The following is a 16678-nucleotide window of genomic DNA, read 5'->3' as shown; positions in this document are numbered from 1 at the left end:
CTCCCCACCCCTGAAAGCAATAGAAACTTCTAGATCAATGGTCATGCACATGCCCCTTGTTTAACAGGCAGGACCTGTGACCAATGAAATGCCTCGACTGAGAAACACTTTCAGACCACTACCATAAGTGACCACAGCTCGGCTTCAACTAGGGTATAAATGAAGCCAGCTGGAGACCCTCATTCAGTTGGTCTTCCTTGAAGGAGTGGGTTTGAAGAGTCTCCTCCTTAGACTGGCAATCTAAGTAACATTCCTAGGGGACTGAGACACCTTGCTGACCCGGTAAGCAATCTGGGTACCCTTGAGAGTCCTCACTTTGACACAGAGTGGTAAGATGTGTGTTTTGAATGATCAGTTTAGAGGTTTGGGATCCAATCCCGTTGAGTTTGAGTCGCTTGTGTAGTAACTGAACTGGTACCTGAACCTGTGTTGTATAATGTTGCCACAGTGCTGAATGATTTTGCATAAAACCCTTTTGTAGTTGATTTTCTGCTACACAGCTCAGGTTTGAATAAAGGCAGTTTAGAGCCTGTTCCCTGCCTAAATTGACTTTTGGGGTGTCTCCATGACAGCACTTGTAATTCCTCCATTAATACACTGCAAGTTCCTTGTGCTTTTTGCTAATAACTGCTAGTTCTGATAATACTTTATCATATACTAATGTAGTCTCCACAGAGACTGGTACTGCAAGATTATCTTTACCTGTACAGAAGTATATTTTCTGGGGTTTTCACTTCTGCTCTTTGAAGCCATTTTTTTTGCCTTTTGCCTTCCTTAACTCTCATTATGGATAGTTTATTGAAAGTGCTTCCTTTTTGTATTGCACCCAAGGGAAAGTCAAGAGTGAGAATTTTCAGGAAGGAAATATACCTATCACTTTTACAAAGAAAGTCATTCATTAACTTATTCTTACGGTAATTAAATCACACTGATATCCCTAGTGCAAGAGAGTTATGTGTTTAACACATTATTAAATATGTGCAATCCTATATATCACAGACATTCCTGTATATTACAGGCATTTTTCCGTTTGTATTTATAGTGTAAATTAGATACACTATCTCTAAAATACCTAAGAAAAGTTAGGTGAGTTTGCGTGTCTGTGTCACTAACCAAAAAGAAATCCAACCTTTCTCTGCTGTGTTACCATATTAGATTTGGATAGCGTGTTGCTTTTAGGGTTAAAATGCTATACTGGCCACTATTTCTTTTTTTTTTTTTTTTTCCTTCTTTCCAGGTTTATTCAGTGACTGTAGCTGTAGCAAGATAATAAATGAAACTATTTCCCATTGCAAAGTATATCGGCTATATAAAAAGTTTGCTTCTTATGGAAGCTCTCTCTGGTTTTAGGTCACACAAATTAATAAGAATAGTAGTTTTTGTTTTGAGAGTCAGATTTAAGGCAGTTGAAGAAAAGTTTTGTTTTGTTTCAGCGCTCCTAAGCTAATGCAGCCACGAATGGAGTGGCCCGGATTTGCTGTGTCCTGAGCTAAGGATCCATTTAGGATGTTAAAGCTCTTCTACCTGTATTGTACGTTGCTCTTCCAAAACTCATTTTTTGCAAGTTATTTTTCAGCTTCACAGTCCCATTAGTGTGCATGAAATAACCTTTCCCTGCACACACAGAGTCCTCATAGCAGGTCTCACAGCTATTTACAGCCACTCTTACCCTGCAAGCAAGAAGTCATGTAGCGCACTCTGAATGCCAGTCCCAGCATGCCCAGTGTACTGATGGTCATAGGTTGCAGTGGCTGGCTTGCATAATTGTGGCTCTCTAGTGCCACTTTATATCTTCATTTTCAAGTCTATAGCGCAGTAAATTGGTTCCCAACAGGCTGTGAATAAAACACTATTTTTTTGGACGCTACATTTGTTTTTATGATAAAAACGCATTATGTGCGAGAATGCATAAAGCTGGCAACGCAGTTATGGTTCCCAGACTCCGTCTGGGGGGAGAGATGAGTATGACCATTTTCCAACATTAATGACTCCCAAACTGTGGTCTGTGAAAGTGCTTCTGTCCCAGCCATGAAGCTTTACTGAAAATTGGAGCTATGTCCTAGACTCTTCCAGGCTTTCTAGAGACCTTTTGATTAGCTAATTAGCAAAATAATGCAGCCAACATCTAAGAAGCATTCTGAAATTCTACATGTTTGTGCCCTGCTTATTCCTCTTGCCATATTTCTGTGCTTCAAGTCCAATCATAATCATGATGAAAATTATAGGGGTAATGAACTTCGGGTGAGTTGCTCAGCTGGTGCTCAGATTGGCTGCAGCAGGTAGTATGAGCTGAGCTTTGAATGAGTTTGCTGAACTTTTGCTGTCTTTAGAGTTGTGAACAGAATTTAACCCATAATAAAACACAGAATATAAATGCCTGGAAACAAGAGAGTCAAATAAGCTAACACAAACTGTTGTTGTTTTCCTTTCTGAGTATGTCCACAGATTCCAGTTGACCTTAGGAGAATAATCTCCTAGGAATGGAAAACTGGAAACTCATTACTAGTATGAAAGGCTTTAGAGGACAGAGTTTTATTACATTTACAGAAGTTAATGCCTCTTCAATTCTCCCTCCTTTGACCTGTTTCAGTATTATCAGATTAAATACTTTCTGTATAGAAGAATTCTGATTCAAGTGTCATCAGAAGCAAATAACATTTGGAGGAGGACTTCCCAGTACACATTTTTATTCAAGCGCTTTATTAAACTCGACCAAACCACTGATTAAGCTGACCTAATGGAGGAAATGACTGACAAGGTGAAGATTTGAGAGCAGACTAGCTAAGTCTGAATTTTGTCATTTATGTTAATCCTCCATAGGTATATTCAAACTGAAGCCACTTTAATATGTGACACGATTTTTTTTTTAATCATCTTGAAGACCAGAGCCAAATCTTCTCCTTGCTGAAGTTTAACTTTTTGTTAAATACTGTGAGAGGTATTTGGATACTCTTTAGGCTATCTTAATTTTCAGCATACTTTTCAGCCTATTCTGAGGAAAATGCAAGAATCCTCTGAGCATTTAGTTAACTAAGGAATCCCAGGTTTCCACCTTTTCTTGATTTTAGTGAAAGTTGTTCTAGATGACTCAACAAAACCCAGATATATTCTATGCTTTACTGTTTTTGTCTTTTATAATAGAGAAAGAACTAACCAGATGACCTAAACAGCCAATGTCAGTAAAATGACATATTCCAAATACTGAGATGGCTAATACTTATACATGTCTCAGCAACCCTCAATCATTCTAAAAGCAACTATGTTTCTCCTTCTCTCACTCATTTCATTTTTTTATTTCCATGAATGTGTGTGAACAGCAAGTTCAGGGAAGGCTGAAGGTAGCTTGACATCTACTGAATCTTCTGAACAACCTTCTCCAAGTGTCTGCCTGGAGGTGAGATGGTGTTTGTGAATCCAGACCTTGCAGCAGCACCTGTAACTAAGGATGTTTTACTACATTACCGCATACATACAGTGCCCAATGTCAAAGCTTCACTGAAACACGTTTAATGCTAATAAGGAAGAAAAAATGCAGTATCATTTGGAGAATGTGCTGTCTAATTAAAAAGATGAGCAAAGACTGGGATAAGGGCAAAGAGTACTGCTCAAGAGCACGCAGCAGGCAAGGGGCAAAGCAAATTAGATTTGAGTCTCAGTGCAAGATCATTTCTATATGATCATGTTCCTTCACTGTCTTCTAGATTGTAGGGCCAGAAAAGATGGGAGCATTAAAGTTGCCCAAGCATAGCAGGGAGATACCAGAACAAATTTCTGACCTCCAGGTCTCTGAAAAGTAATCTATTTCTTTTTAAGATGGAACTGGGTAAGTTTATGTAGAAAAAAATTTAATGAGGAGCTAGAGAGTGTACTGAGTGATGCAGGATATCTCTTTAGACTGGTTCCAATGTCCTTGTAAAATGTCTTATGTTTCCCATATATATGTTTTACAGTAATTTCTCTCCTTCCCTTCAATAATACTAATTTGAGATGTTTCCTTTCCTCTGTAGATTAATATTTGCAAAATGCATTGAGATTGAAAACAACAGCACTGCTACTATTATTTATGCTTGGCTCCTCAGTTATTGATACTTGAAAAGTATGGGAGAGAAAACGTATTAATTTTAAATCCTTCTCCTTAGATTGAGATCTGCACTTTTCATTTGTTTCTTATTATGCCCAAGTAAACACAAAAGACAGGTTTAAAAATTGGTTCTGAAGATGCTTCCACTTCATATTCAGATGTACACAGGCAATAAGGCAGTTTCCAATGTAGGCAAAAGCCTCCAGACCTGAAAATTCTCAAGATTGTTTTTCTCTATTTTTCCTGCAGTACAAACAAACTAAAACCAAGCCAACAAAATAAAACAAATCTGCAGTAAGTCAAAACTACTTCTTAAACTATCCTTGAGGCTACTTGTTTTTGGCAAAATGCCTTCTCTAAAGAAGGAGTTTGCTTAACACACAGACATGGCTGTAGCTTTATTGCACAGAGCAGAGGGATATCAATACTGTAACAGTGATATTTTGGAATTGTTGATAAGCGAGTTCATACAAAAAGGGAAATTATAAACTTACCAAAGCAATTTTACTCTAATGTGCTTTAGTAATGTAAATGTGCTTGGGGGCCTAGGGTGCTGGTCGAGGGTCTTCTTAAAGTGTTTTTAAATAAGAGGGAAGTACATTTATCAAAAGCATCAGCAATATGACAAAATTAGAGCTTGGTACAAGTTGATGTCAAGCAGGAGGGTTCAGGAGGGTCTTTCCTGTCAGTTGAAGTGAAGGGGGGACATTTGCATCACACCTGAGGTTCTGATGCTGCTCCATCGAGTGCAGCTGGGGTGTCTGGTGCTTCCAAACACAGTGAAGGAAAAGCCTCCAGAGCTGTTGTGGATATAACATCAGTTTCCCGTCTGAAATAGTTATTCCCTTTGCTCTAGAAAACTGCTATATGGCTTCCTTCTACCTTTTCAATTAACCTCAATGAGTCCTGCACGCCCCAGGTGACAATGCGTGCTGCAATGTGGGGCCAGATCCTATTACTTTTTCTCCAGCAGTAGTCCCTAAGTGCTCTGTTCTTTCTTACAATATAAAGTTCACCTCAGCAACAATAAAGACCCCTCACTGACAGAATGCAATCCATCTGCCCGCATTAGACAGTCATCCAGTATAAATCGTCGCCCTTCCACATCATGGAACAAAAATGATTTTTATCAGCTGGGGAATGGGCCCACAGCCTAGAAAATGATAAAATAAGAACTAGATATAGAGTAATTGGTACAAACCATGTAGAAAAATATATAGTGATAAGCTGTTAATTTGATCCACCAGGTATGTCCTCTGAGGGTGAGGAGGAGTGCCCACATCCCATACTGGGTAAGATGAGCCCACCCTGAGCTGATATTGTGGTTTATTCAGGTATGTGATCTATTTTGGGACTAAGACCTCAGGTAATCTGCTCATACAGGAAACAAAAAAGCAAGACTTTCAATGTCTCATCCACCAACACTGTAAAAACTTAGCCCCTTAATTAGAAGAAGGGTAGCTCTGAGTTCCCTCTGCATGGAAAGTGAGCACTTCTACAGGGCTGCACCTCTGCCTTAAAATCTGACTCACCCTCCACAACCCTGTTTTTTACCTGTTGACCATAGAAATAACTTAGGACAGCTGCTCCCAATTGATGAATCTCACTTAACTGCCTGAAATGAAGTCAGATAAATCTGGGGCTCTAGCTGTTAGAGCAGGGCTGGATTTCAATACCTCTTATTTGGCCCCTACATTTAGGATTTTAGGTCAGAGCTGAGATTTCTCTTTTCTTTAAGGCAATGGCTATTTTAGGAACCTTTTACCATGACTTACATGCATGTGAAGGAGTTGGTGCCTACTGTATTAAAGTAAAATCTTAGGAGGGGTTAGTAAAAGATTCCTGACACAATGAAAAATTATAGTCATAACAGAAGAGGTAAAAAACCAAAATCTATTTCTAACTTGGAATCTGATGTGTCCATAAAGAGGATTTTATTATACTATGTGTTACTCAAGGTCTCACTGACCCAGGAAGTCTCGTCATGCTGGTAGTTCTGTTTTGTTGAGGCAAGATGGGATTTGCAATCAGAAGTGCAATATTTCAGTCATTGTCAAAACCATGCAAAGCGCTATAAGCATACTGGATCATCTCAGTAAAAACTCTAAAAAGCTTATAGTTTAGAAATGCTCAAGGAGACAGCTTGTCCTTAAATTGAACCAGGCTCTTCCTCAGTGAAAAGGAATTTATTTTCATGCAAAAGTGTTTATGGCACAGCACTGGAGATTTAATTTTACATGCAGTAGAGCAAAGAACACAAATAAAAAATGTCTGTTAGAAAGCAGTCCATTATAGTGATATGCTATCTGTACACATTCATCTTCCTCTTTATTCATCATCATTTGTAAAGAGGTATTATTGCTTGCCATCCAGTAGTGCTCATCTCATATTTATCTACAATATTAAGCAGATGTCTGTGAGTGTAATTAAAGAGATTTTTAAAAAGCATTGTTCTTTATTGATAAAAGATGCAGAATGAGAGACAAAATTATTTTTTCAGTTTGTGAGCTAGTATTGTGTGACATTTACATGTAAGAATAAAGGGGCAGATAAGAGATCTTAAAGTATATAAATTTATTTCTTTCAGTACTAGAGACAGAACTTGTTCTCTCTGCTTTTCAAAGAGAAAGAAAGTTGGGAATTCAGTCTGATATTTTCTGTTTCTGCTAATGTCAAAAGGTGTTTTAAATCTTAAAATTGTCAAAAAGTGGCTTTCAGTTGTGCAAGCTTGTAAATTGTAAATATCTGCTTTAAATCACTATAGCAAATATCTCATAATGATTAAGTTCACCTCTCACAGTAGTCTCTCAGTGTGTGATTTCAAGTACCAACAGAGAAGGTCTTCATGTTGGGACACTCAGGGTGTCTTCAGAGATGGACTGGTAAAAGGTTAGACATGTGAAAGACACAATAAATACCATTTAGGCCGCATACAGATGTCACATCAAAGAGGTATCTTTGTGAAGTACCTGTGACTATTATGTCTTCAGTGTGTGCCCACATCACTGTCTGCACCTTCAGGAATACTGGTCTTCCTCCTCTAGTCCCCCAAAATTTCCTATTACCTAAGGGGCTTGGGGAACTTTATTTGTCCTATGCTCTGTGGGAAACAGGACCTCCCAAGCTCAGGATAATTGTCTTTCTTTCATCTCCCTTCCAGGATGGTAACCTCCACTTGCACCTTGAACTTGCCCAGCTCAGGCAACTTATTAGAGAAAGGATGTACCACCACCAGCCATTGGAAAAAGAAGGAAAAATAGTTTATCTTAAAAGCATGCTCTCTTCTCCCCTGGTGATCCCAAGGGTGGGATGCCGGGGCAGAAGGCTGTGTTTCACAGAGGACACATAGCTATTCTGGGAACTACAAGGCAAGAACTATTTCTGTCATCCAGTCTGGGCATTTGACTTCAAGCCTTGGTGTCTGCTCTGAGCAGAAGCACAGGAGGGGGCAGAGAGGACCAGGCAGAGCGATGATGCAGTGTTGCTGCTGGATTAGCAATAGTATTAATTCAATATTGTACCAAAGACCAGCGGGCTTGCAGCTGTCATACCCTGTGGAGCACTGGCAGCCACGTCCCATGGATCTTGGTTCCATCAGCCACCAGATATTCTTTTGGAAATACCTGTAAGAGGTTGATATATTGCTCTGCAGAACACTATAATTCAATCCCATTATTATGACCGTTCATGTTACAGTAAGGCGTGAAGGTCTCAGCCAAGATCAGAGCTGAAAACCTTTACAGCAAGAAGTGGTGCCAATGCTCTCAGAAGTTGCTGCTTCAGTATCAGCTTCACTGCTGCGTGTAAATGCCGTTTCACATTCATGTGCAAGCTTGGAAACTTGAATTCTGCATTTAGATCTTGCTCACAGCAGTGGTTCGGGATTATACCAGTGCCACCTCCAGCTTCTAATATATTTTTAATAGATTCATAGATTTTAAGAGCGAGAAAGGAACCATTATATCATCTAGTATCACCTCCTGCATCTTGCATGCTCAGGCTGTAAAATTCACCCAGTTATTTTCTGTTGAGTACTGAAGAATATCTTCTAGAAATGCCTCTGTCCTTTAGCTGGGGAACACTTTGCCCCCTTCCCCTGGAAATCTGCTTCAGTGGTTAAGCACCCTCACTTTTCCAAAACTGTATGCTATTTTATTACTCAGAGAATTTGGTGTCAAGAACTTTCTAACCACTAGTTTCTCCAAAGCTTTTCTCTACTGGTCTAGAGATGCCTTGCCTTACTGGCATTTTTAGATTAAACTGCAATTACTTCATTTACTTTTTTTTTTTTACATGAACTGAGGAGGTAACAGAAGAAAATGATAATACTGTATCTTGTTTTATTAACTCCAGTGATCATTTCCTACTCTCACCACAGTTGTCATTGCTTTTGGTTCAAGTCAGTGACCTGAGACCTAAGGTTCTGAATTTTTATACTTGTATAAACTGGAAGCATTCCAGCTCCTGCCCAATATTATTTCTATTAATACTGTATGCTATCATACCTCCTAATCTCTCAACATTTTCTTTTCAAGAAAAGCCAGCCATGAACTACATCATCTGAGTTAATTGTGGACTGTCCTCTTCCCATTTTTTTCAAAATAATTTGAAGAGTTTCTGAGACTTGGGCAAAAGCTCCCAGCCAAAGGTCACCAACATGAGTGCTGATCGGCCATTTCCATTACCATAAAATTGTCTGTCAGGAAGAGACAACTCTTCTCAGGGAGTAAAACAAGATAAGAGCAAAGGAACTACCCTGTGTCTTGCCTCTGAAGTGGTCAGCTGTGAATGTAGAAGGAAATAATATAAAAAACAATGCCCTTCACATGCCCTCTCAGTTCCCTCACTTAGTGGTAAACTAGTTTTCAGGGATGGAGATTTGCCCATTATTATTTAATCCCAGTGGCTGGCCTCCTATAAACATTTGCCCATTTTTGAACCCAATCCTACCCTGCAGCAGAGGAGGTTCCCCAATTTAAGTACACTGTATGGAAAGCACGACAGTTCCCTTTTTGAGATTTAAACCAGTCACCCCAAAATATGGTGTACCTCTTCATTCCTGTTCTTTGAACATATTTTTCTCTCTACTTTGCAGTTTTCATAGCTGTAGAGTTCCCCCTCAGCCCAGAAGGTGTTTTGTTTCTGAACAGACCAGGCATACCTATTCAGAGCTTTTCACACCCAAGAGATTTCAGTCTAATGTCCTGGTTACACTGGAGCAGGAATCCTATGGATGTGTAGAACACCAGAGACAGGACATCCAGAGGTGGTCATGGGTCCAGAAGGTGAGCATGCAAGAGGCTGTCTAGCTTCAAGGCTGGGGTTAAATATGATTTTCAGTCTGATTGAACAGCAGCCCTACTTTTGTAGGTCATGTTGGTTCCACCTGGTTTCACACCTCAGTTTTTCCTACCCAATTAATTCTCTGGATGCACACTGCACCCACCAACAATCTGCAGCATGCCTCTGAAAACGTATCTCTAGTAATTACACATTCACCTACGTAAGTGAAAAGCTTTTATTGGCATCTGATGTGATTTCTTTGTCAAAGACAAACAATTTGTTTTACATTTGGTAGGGAAGTGCTGGATTTTAAGTGTAGCGATCATAGACGCAGCTGCCACCACCTTATGTTCCATTTCAAATGATTAATAATATTTGTCACTTCCGATGTGTCATTGTTCTCTACTGCTGTACAGCATGCTCTAAATGATGGCACTCTCTTTTGGATTGGCCTGATTAATGATGGATGACTCTCTTTCATTTTATGGTAAGCCTCTTCTAACTGAATGGCTTAGGTTAAAAGAGAACAACCTCCACCAAATGTTATGAATTATGCCGTCATTTAAAACCTGTTTTCGGCCTCTTGTTGGTAACAATTTAGTGACAATACCTGAAGAATTGAACTTAATTACTTCTGATCATGCCCTGCTCCTCTGGATATAGATATACACTGTTTGGTTTTTTTTCCTTTATGATTTCATTTTGTGCCCAGTGATGAAAGCCTCCCTCTGTCATTATGCTTTATGTCAAAGTGCTTTATGTTCTACAACAGATCATTTCAACGCTGCAGATGCCCATCTTGCTCCTCATGAAAACTGCTCAAAATGCTACAAAACCCTTTAATGATTTATCTTGTTTCCTATTCACCCATTTGAAGAGTTAGTTTGACGCAATGGCTGCAGCACCAGCTTATAACAATGAGATGGGTATTCAGGCTATACATAGCTCTATTGTTACGTGACCTGAGGCTTTGTTTTCACATCAGTTGCTTGTCCTGTTACTTGCCAGCCTTGTTTAATTAGCTGTATGGTTCTGTATGGCAAGGACTTTAGAACGTTAGTTATTTGCTTAGTGCTCAGAACAAGGGTGCCTCTCTCTTAGGTAGTGTAATGCACAGCATAAATAATGCTAACAGTTTAACAGAATAAAGCAAGGATATCCTCACAGTTTCCTCTCCTTCCTAATTAATATTACCCTGGTATTCTCTGTAGTTAGCATTGGCAACCATATGCTAATGGTAATTGCTTACAAAAAGTAATAGCAGAAGTTTAAGGGTTGACTACTGAAATCAGTTACAGACCTGAAGAACAGGTTTCGTGCATTAAAACCTGACCAAAGACAGCTTCTGCCTACAGATGTTTCTCTAGGTGCCATATTTGCCACAACCGGTAAAGGAATCTGCAGTAGGCTCGGTTGTCTCATACTTCAGAACTGTCAACATGAAATGTATATAAAGAGCGAGACCATGAATCTTTATACAGTCAGAACTGGTTTAATGCAGAAGCATTTTCTCTTCTGAGGCTCTGATTAAGACTTTATTTTCTCAGTCATTCAAACCATAAGCAGATCCAACATTTCTGGTCTTGAAAACAGACATGGAATTTCTTCTCACAATACTAAAATTTTGTCTTTTGGGCTATCTCACTCACCTCCTTCTTCCCATCCTGTCCGCAAGAAATGAAGCGGCTTTTTTTAACCCTTTTTAATAGAAGCAGTTAATGCAGTCACCTAAATTAAAGGCTTCTTTCCTTGAGTTCCTATAGAAGTTAATGTAAACACACGGTGAAATTAGTAAAAATTACTGAGCAGTTGCCTAGGATGTACAAAACCTACAAGCTCTACACTGGGCTGCTCTGAGCAGCATAAAATGTATTTAGGTCACCTCCTCCTACACTGCTGAACTTCCAAGAGTTTTCTACTTGAGAAAAAGAATAAAAAATGTTTATTTTCAGGGAAAGGAAATCTTTCCTTGGGTCATGGGTTTTCCCCAGAGTTTTGGATGGCAATCATTGCAATCCTTTCTTTATGGCTGACCTTCTGTATCTTACTGTCTAAAGACGCTGCCCAAGACCACTGTGGATTTCTGTTTTTATTGGTGTAAATACTCAAGAAAAGTACATTTTTTCTTTAGGTAAGCATACAGGCCCAAACACCAGGACATAGCTAAATCTTTCCAATATTAATGATATAATATGCAGCACCCTGAGAAGCAGGGAAGTCCTCTTGCTATGACAAACACAATTTAAATAATAAACAGAATATAAAAAGGGAAGTGGACCAGGCAGAATCAAGGTTTTAAAAAAAGTTATAGTAAACTAGAACTAGCTTCTCAACAATCAGTTCTATTTTATCCATTTTACCCTTCCTTCTTGAATCTTCTTGTCTGACACATATCCGTTGACTTCCAAGAGCCAAAGAAAGCGAAAAATTTCAAAAAAAGCATTTTTCTCCATGAAATCAACAGGTATGACTGACAGTGCCCACGAACCAGCTCTGTTTAGTCAGAAAATATAATTTTAATACGGTAATCTCAGAGTATATACATGGCATATTGACTCATGATGTGTTACTCAAATATTGTAACGTGTTATTGTATTTGTGGAAAACTTCCTTCCTGAAGCTCAACTAGGCTCACGATGTTTCATGTTGACCTCGGAAACAGCCCACAGGCTTTCTGGTGAGCTCATTTTTAGCCAGGTCTGACTCACTCGAGCTTTTTTACCAAAAGACAGATTAAATTAATGGTGGTAGAAATTTTCTTTAATCAAATTTGCTTGACCTTTAAACTCTATAGGAAACCTTGGCTTTAAGAAACCAGATGGCCTTCACAGAATTAAGGTATTTTTGCTTTCCTCCTACATAAAATGAGCAAATTACAGACTTCATTTCTCAGTCTAGACTGCTTTTATTTTGGAGAACAAGGGATGAAGAACCATAAAATGTCTATGAATGTGAGTGAAAGTACACAGTGATTCACTGTAACAATTTGCAGAACAACATAAAAATAGTGGTTGAATCACAGCTGACCTTTCAGAAAATGTAGATCCTCATCTACATTTAAAAGGGTGCAGTATACAAAAACCAGAGTGACACTGTCTTCATTGTGTTACCCAAGTCCTGCATCAGAATTAAGGTAATAGAAGGTTTTTTATTCTGTAGGGTGCCAAACTAAATTGATCTATTGTCTTTTTTTTTTTTTCTCCTCCAAAATCTTATACTCCCTCAGATAGGTGACTTTATTCAGATTTTTGGGGTAGCTCCTTTAGCCCGGGTCTAATTCCAGCAGAACACCATTATCACGTCTGAGGAAATGGAGTGGACATGGGATTTTTTTTGTCCCCCCTTTTATTTTTCTGATGAGTCATATTTGGTGTTGCAGTCTGGATCTGAGGATATGGTGCCATAACTACTCCTTTCTCTCATGCGGGTGAAATCAAACACTGCTGCTCACCCATTAAGCCCGCTGCGAAGTAGTTGATGTACCAGCCTGCCTGATGTGGTTTGAATTCACTTTAAGTGCTTACTTCCCAAGGAGGAAATTTGCTGTCTGGTTTTGATGCATTTATTTATATGTATATGTATGTGAAGATCAATGATCTCAAAAGAGAGACTGGGAAAGACCTGGAAATCCTCAGCTCTCACTGGAGAGGAAAATCTGAACTTCCACACATGATCCAATTCCAGCAGATGAAGAATGTGAACCCAGGTCTTCCACACCTCTGGAGAGTGTTTTAGATACAGACTTACCAGCCCAAAATTAAGAATGATCTTCCACATCTCCATGGCATTTAGGATAGGGAACAAGATGCTCTGAGGAGAAGTTTTTCCCCATATAAAAATAAGTAGAGGAGTTACTTTATCTGTGCATCAGAGCAAAGAGCAACATTCCTACCTGGAATGATTTCCTCCTTATATGAAGAGCTGCTCAGAGGCACTCGCTCAGGTCCAGAAGCCACACAGCTGGTTATCTCACCACTGCAAGAGGTCCAGCTGACACAACTGGATCATCTCAACTGGAGTGGAGGACATTAGCTCTGATAAACACACCGTGTGATGTGCAGGTTTTAAGATAAGAAAAGTGAGTTTTTCTTGGTCAAGAATCAGATGACACCTGTAGGTGAATTTAAAGAAGTGCAGGGTTTCCAGAGACACCCTTGTCCTTCCTGAAACTGATCTTCCTATAGCACACAGGACACATGAAGCCTTTGTCCACTTTCTGGCTGACTTCATTAACAACTCTGCATTGGAAGCAGTTTGTGAAGTTAGCTGTTAGTAGGTCTTAGAGAACTATTTGAGTAACCAATTAAAAAGAATCAATAAAGACATGCTGTATGGAAAATTAAACATGTTTGTAATGAAGAACAATAACACAGAACTAACAGTGGTGACTATGCTACTTTTCTGTGTTATCCCATCATTTGAGACAATTACTGGTTTATCAAAATTGCAGTGAAAGGACAAATTAAGCATTAGTTGTACCAGTTAGGGTACATTAACACCACATTTGGTCACTCTGAAGGGAAGTGTTATGTGGGAGACCAAAGATACTAGACCAGCAAGGCATGGAAGAGTTTGCCATAATTTTGCTCCTATTAAAAGGCTGCTTATTACAATTGTAACATGTTATCGGTGAACTCTGATGTAAAAAATGTATTTAGGTTAGGGTACAATGTTCTTTTTTGTTCACCATTGTGAATTCTGTATTCATTATTTTCTGCACTGGAGACATTTCAGAAATGTTTCAATGCTTCCAAGCATGTAATATCATTTTCTCATGGACATGACCTTTCATTACCAAATCTGCCTTTGAGTGTTGCGACATGTATGCACACACCATTTATTTATTCATTCATTCATATTTTAAACCTTCCAGTACATTTAAAACAACAACAAAAAAATTAAAACCAACCAACCAAAAAATAAATAAATAAAAACACACAACAAAAACCCCACAACAAACAAACAAACCACAACACTCTTGGTTTCAAGAGAATGGATAAATTCAGGATTAGGGGAGTTCTGAAGTGATTAAGACTTAAGGAATGATGGTTCTGCTACAATGTCCACTTGATAGTGGTCCTGCAATACACTATTATAAATGTAAACTCTAGTACCCTAGGATGGAGTATCCTTGAGATCCAGCTGTAAAAATTAAGATCCACTTGCAAAATCTTGATGTCAAAGCTTGATCTGGAGCACTTTTGCAGTAAGAAACCTGTAACTAAGTGTTACTTTAATAAGGATTTCCCATCTTTCTTCAGAGTGAGTTGCATCTCACTTTACCTCTGTAAAAAGTATGTCTTGAAGCTAAGCTGATCTAGACTCACAGAAGATAAACCAACCTGATAGAGGTATTTTGGACTAGTGGGACAAATTGCCCTTTGGAAGCTACCTCTCCTGTGAAGGGTTCAAGACAACATCTTTAGTGGCAGAGCAGACAGTAAGCCATGGAGGTGTAATGAGAAACTGCCAGGTGAGATGAACCTTATCCTTCCTAAATCACCTAGTGCTAATTTCCAATATAGAGCTAGATAAGATTTTCTTCTATGTGGTCTATTAAGATCACCCTCATTTTTGATGAGAGAGCATTACTGACTGCCTCTGCTGGGCACAACAAGTTGCAGCCAGGCAGCTGACTATCAGAGAAATTATGCTGTTCATGTTCTAGCTGGATGGTGGCTACTAATTGGGTAGTAGCGCAAATTACATCTTGACTGCCTGCAGCTGTGAATTTGCAATGCTGCATACTTTATATGCCCATTCAATCATATTCACTCAGATTTCTGTCCAATTTTTGACGTTCACAAAAAATCCAAGCACCAAGCTTCCAAGAATTCATGTGGGTGGGCTGAGTGCTCACACTGCTGTCCCATGATACATCTGGGTTTAAAAAAAAGTTAATAAAATCAACTTTCAGGGGGATAATTCATCTCACCAGTTTCAGAAACCTATTTCAAAATAGCTTGTGTATGTCCTAGCTGCTCAGATTCTTGCCATTGTTCTGCATTAACAATGGACCTTTCCTTTGTTTTACAAAACAGAAATATAAACTCTCTTTAACAACTGGTCAGATCCTGCTGTCCTTTATGGTATGTGTTTATTTAATATAGTTATGTCACATGATACAATTTATAACTTGTTGACATAAATGTGAATTTCCCCACTGGGTATAATCATAGGCCTCATGCCTGAGGATTTAGATGCACCAAGAGGACAAAGGCTAATAAAACACCACTTTGAAGATGTAACATCTCATGTCTTTTATCCAATTTCCATCCTTGTTCTTCCTCTGCCTTCAGTGTCAGATGAGTTGGACCACCAGCTCTTTTTATTATACTGACAAATGCAGAGGCAGCAACACAAGTTGGCTTTGACTGAGGTACAAAATCCCTGCCAAAGATGGAAACTTCACTTAGATAATGGCTAAAGCAGAGAAGAACATTATGCATTGTTGTCCATGAAGTCTAGGATATAGAGAGTTATCCCATCTACTCTACTAGGGTAGCAAAATGGATTTAATTCCAGTTTTCCAGGCAAAATCTCTCAAGACTTGGTTGTGTTTTGTGTTGGTGTTTTTGTTTGTGTGTTGTTTTTTGTTTTTTTTTTTCCTTACTGATTAAAATGGGAAGAGGGAAAAGGTCTTGGTCAAATTTGATTGTGAAAATTCTTTTGCCCTTTCAAGCCTGTGCTCCTAAGGGCTTGTTTGGCTATTCTCAAAAGGCTAATGGTGAGGAACCCATTTATTCAAACATTCTCTGTTTTTATTCTGACATGAATTGCCCAATACCAGTCACTGGTCTCAAATTACCACTGCTAATCAAAGTACAGATGGTGTATATCATGCATTAAGAACTGGATGTTAAAGTCCACAACCTCCCACTCTGCACAAAAGCTGAATTTTCAAATAGTGAAAAGACCTCAGATTCAAGCTTTATTGTTACTGCACAAAAGTCACCACACAGACTCCACATGATTATTTCTGTCTAACTCACAGCTTTTTGGCACAAGTGGAATAGCTTGATCTGGTAGGTCACTTCCAGGTTTTATGGATGGTGCTTTCCAAACGCCTTGGAAACCCTCACTCTGTGCACATGTGCCATTCAGGACTGCATTTCTTACAGCATCCATGAAGTCCATGCCCACAAAAGCAGATTTCAGAGAGCTGAGTATCACTTTGTATTGTTTCAGGAAGGGGTTGAGTTTGGGAAAGAGCTGAAGGTCTCAGGAGGATGCTCTGGGAAAGCAGCCACTTTGCAGGAGGGTCTGACATTATTCAGCAGGAGCAAGTCTGGGCAGTGGGACATTCACTGGTGC

General features: G+C 39.1%; 1 long non-coding RNA gene across 2 annotated transcripts; it reads left to right on the top strand.

Moving 5' to 3' along the window:
* Window positions 1-169: 169 nt before the first annotated feature.
* Window positions 170-15079, top strand: LOC110364265 (uncharacterized). 2 transcript variants are annotated; one of them, XR_002422921.2, is made up of 4 exons: window positions 173-282; window positions 3318-3394; window positions 5329-5415; window positions 7242-15079. It is a non-coding gene; the product is annotated as an uncharacterized LOC110364265 (long non-coding RNA). The 2 variants fall into 2 exon arrangements; XR_010472031.1 differs by lacking the exon at window positions 3318-3394 and having other exon boundaries at window positions 170-282.
* The last annotated feature ends 1599 nt before the right edge of the window (window positions 15080-16678 follow it).

Source organism: Columba livia, chromosome 4, assembly GCF_036013475.1.
Source record: "Columba livia isolate bColLiv1 breed racing homer chromosome 4, bColLiv1.pat.W.v2, whole genome shotgun sequence".
NCBI classification, from domain to species: Eukaryota; Metazoa; Chordata; class Aves; order Columbiformes; family Columbidae; genus Columba; species Columba livia.
This window is presented reverse-complemented; position numbering and strand designations above follow the sequence as displayed.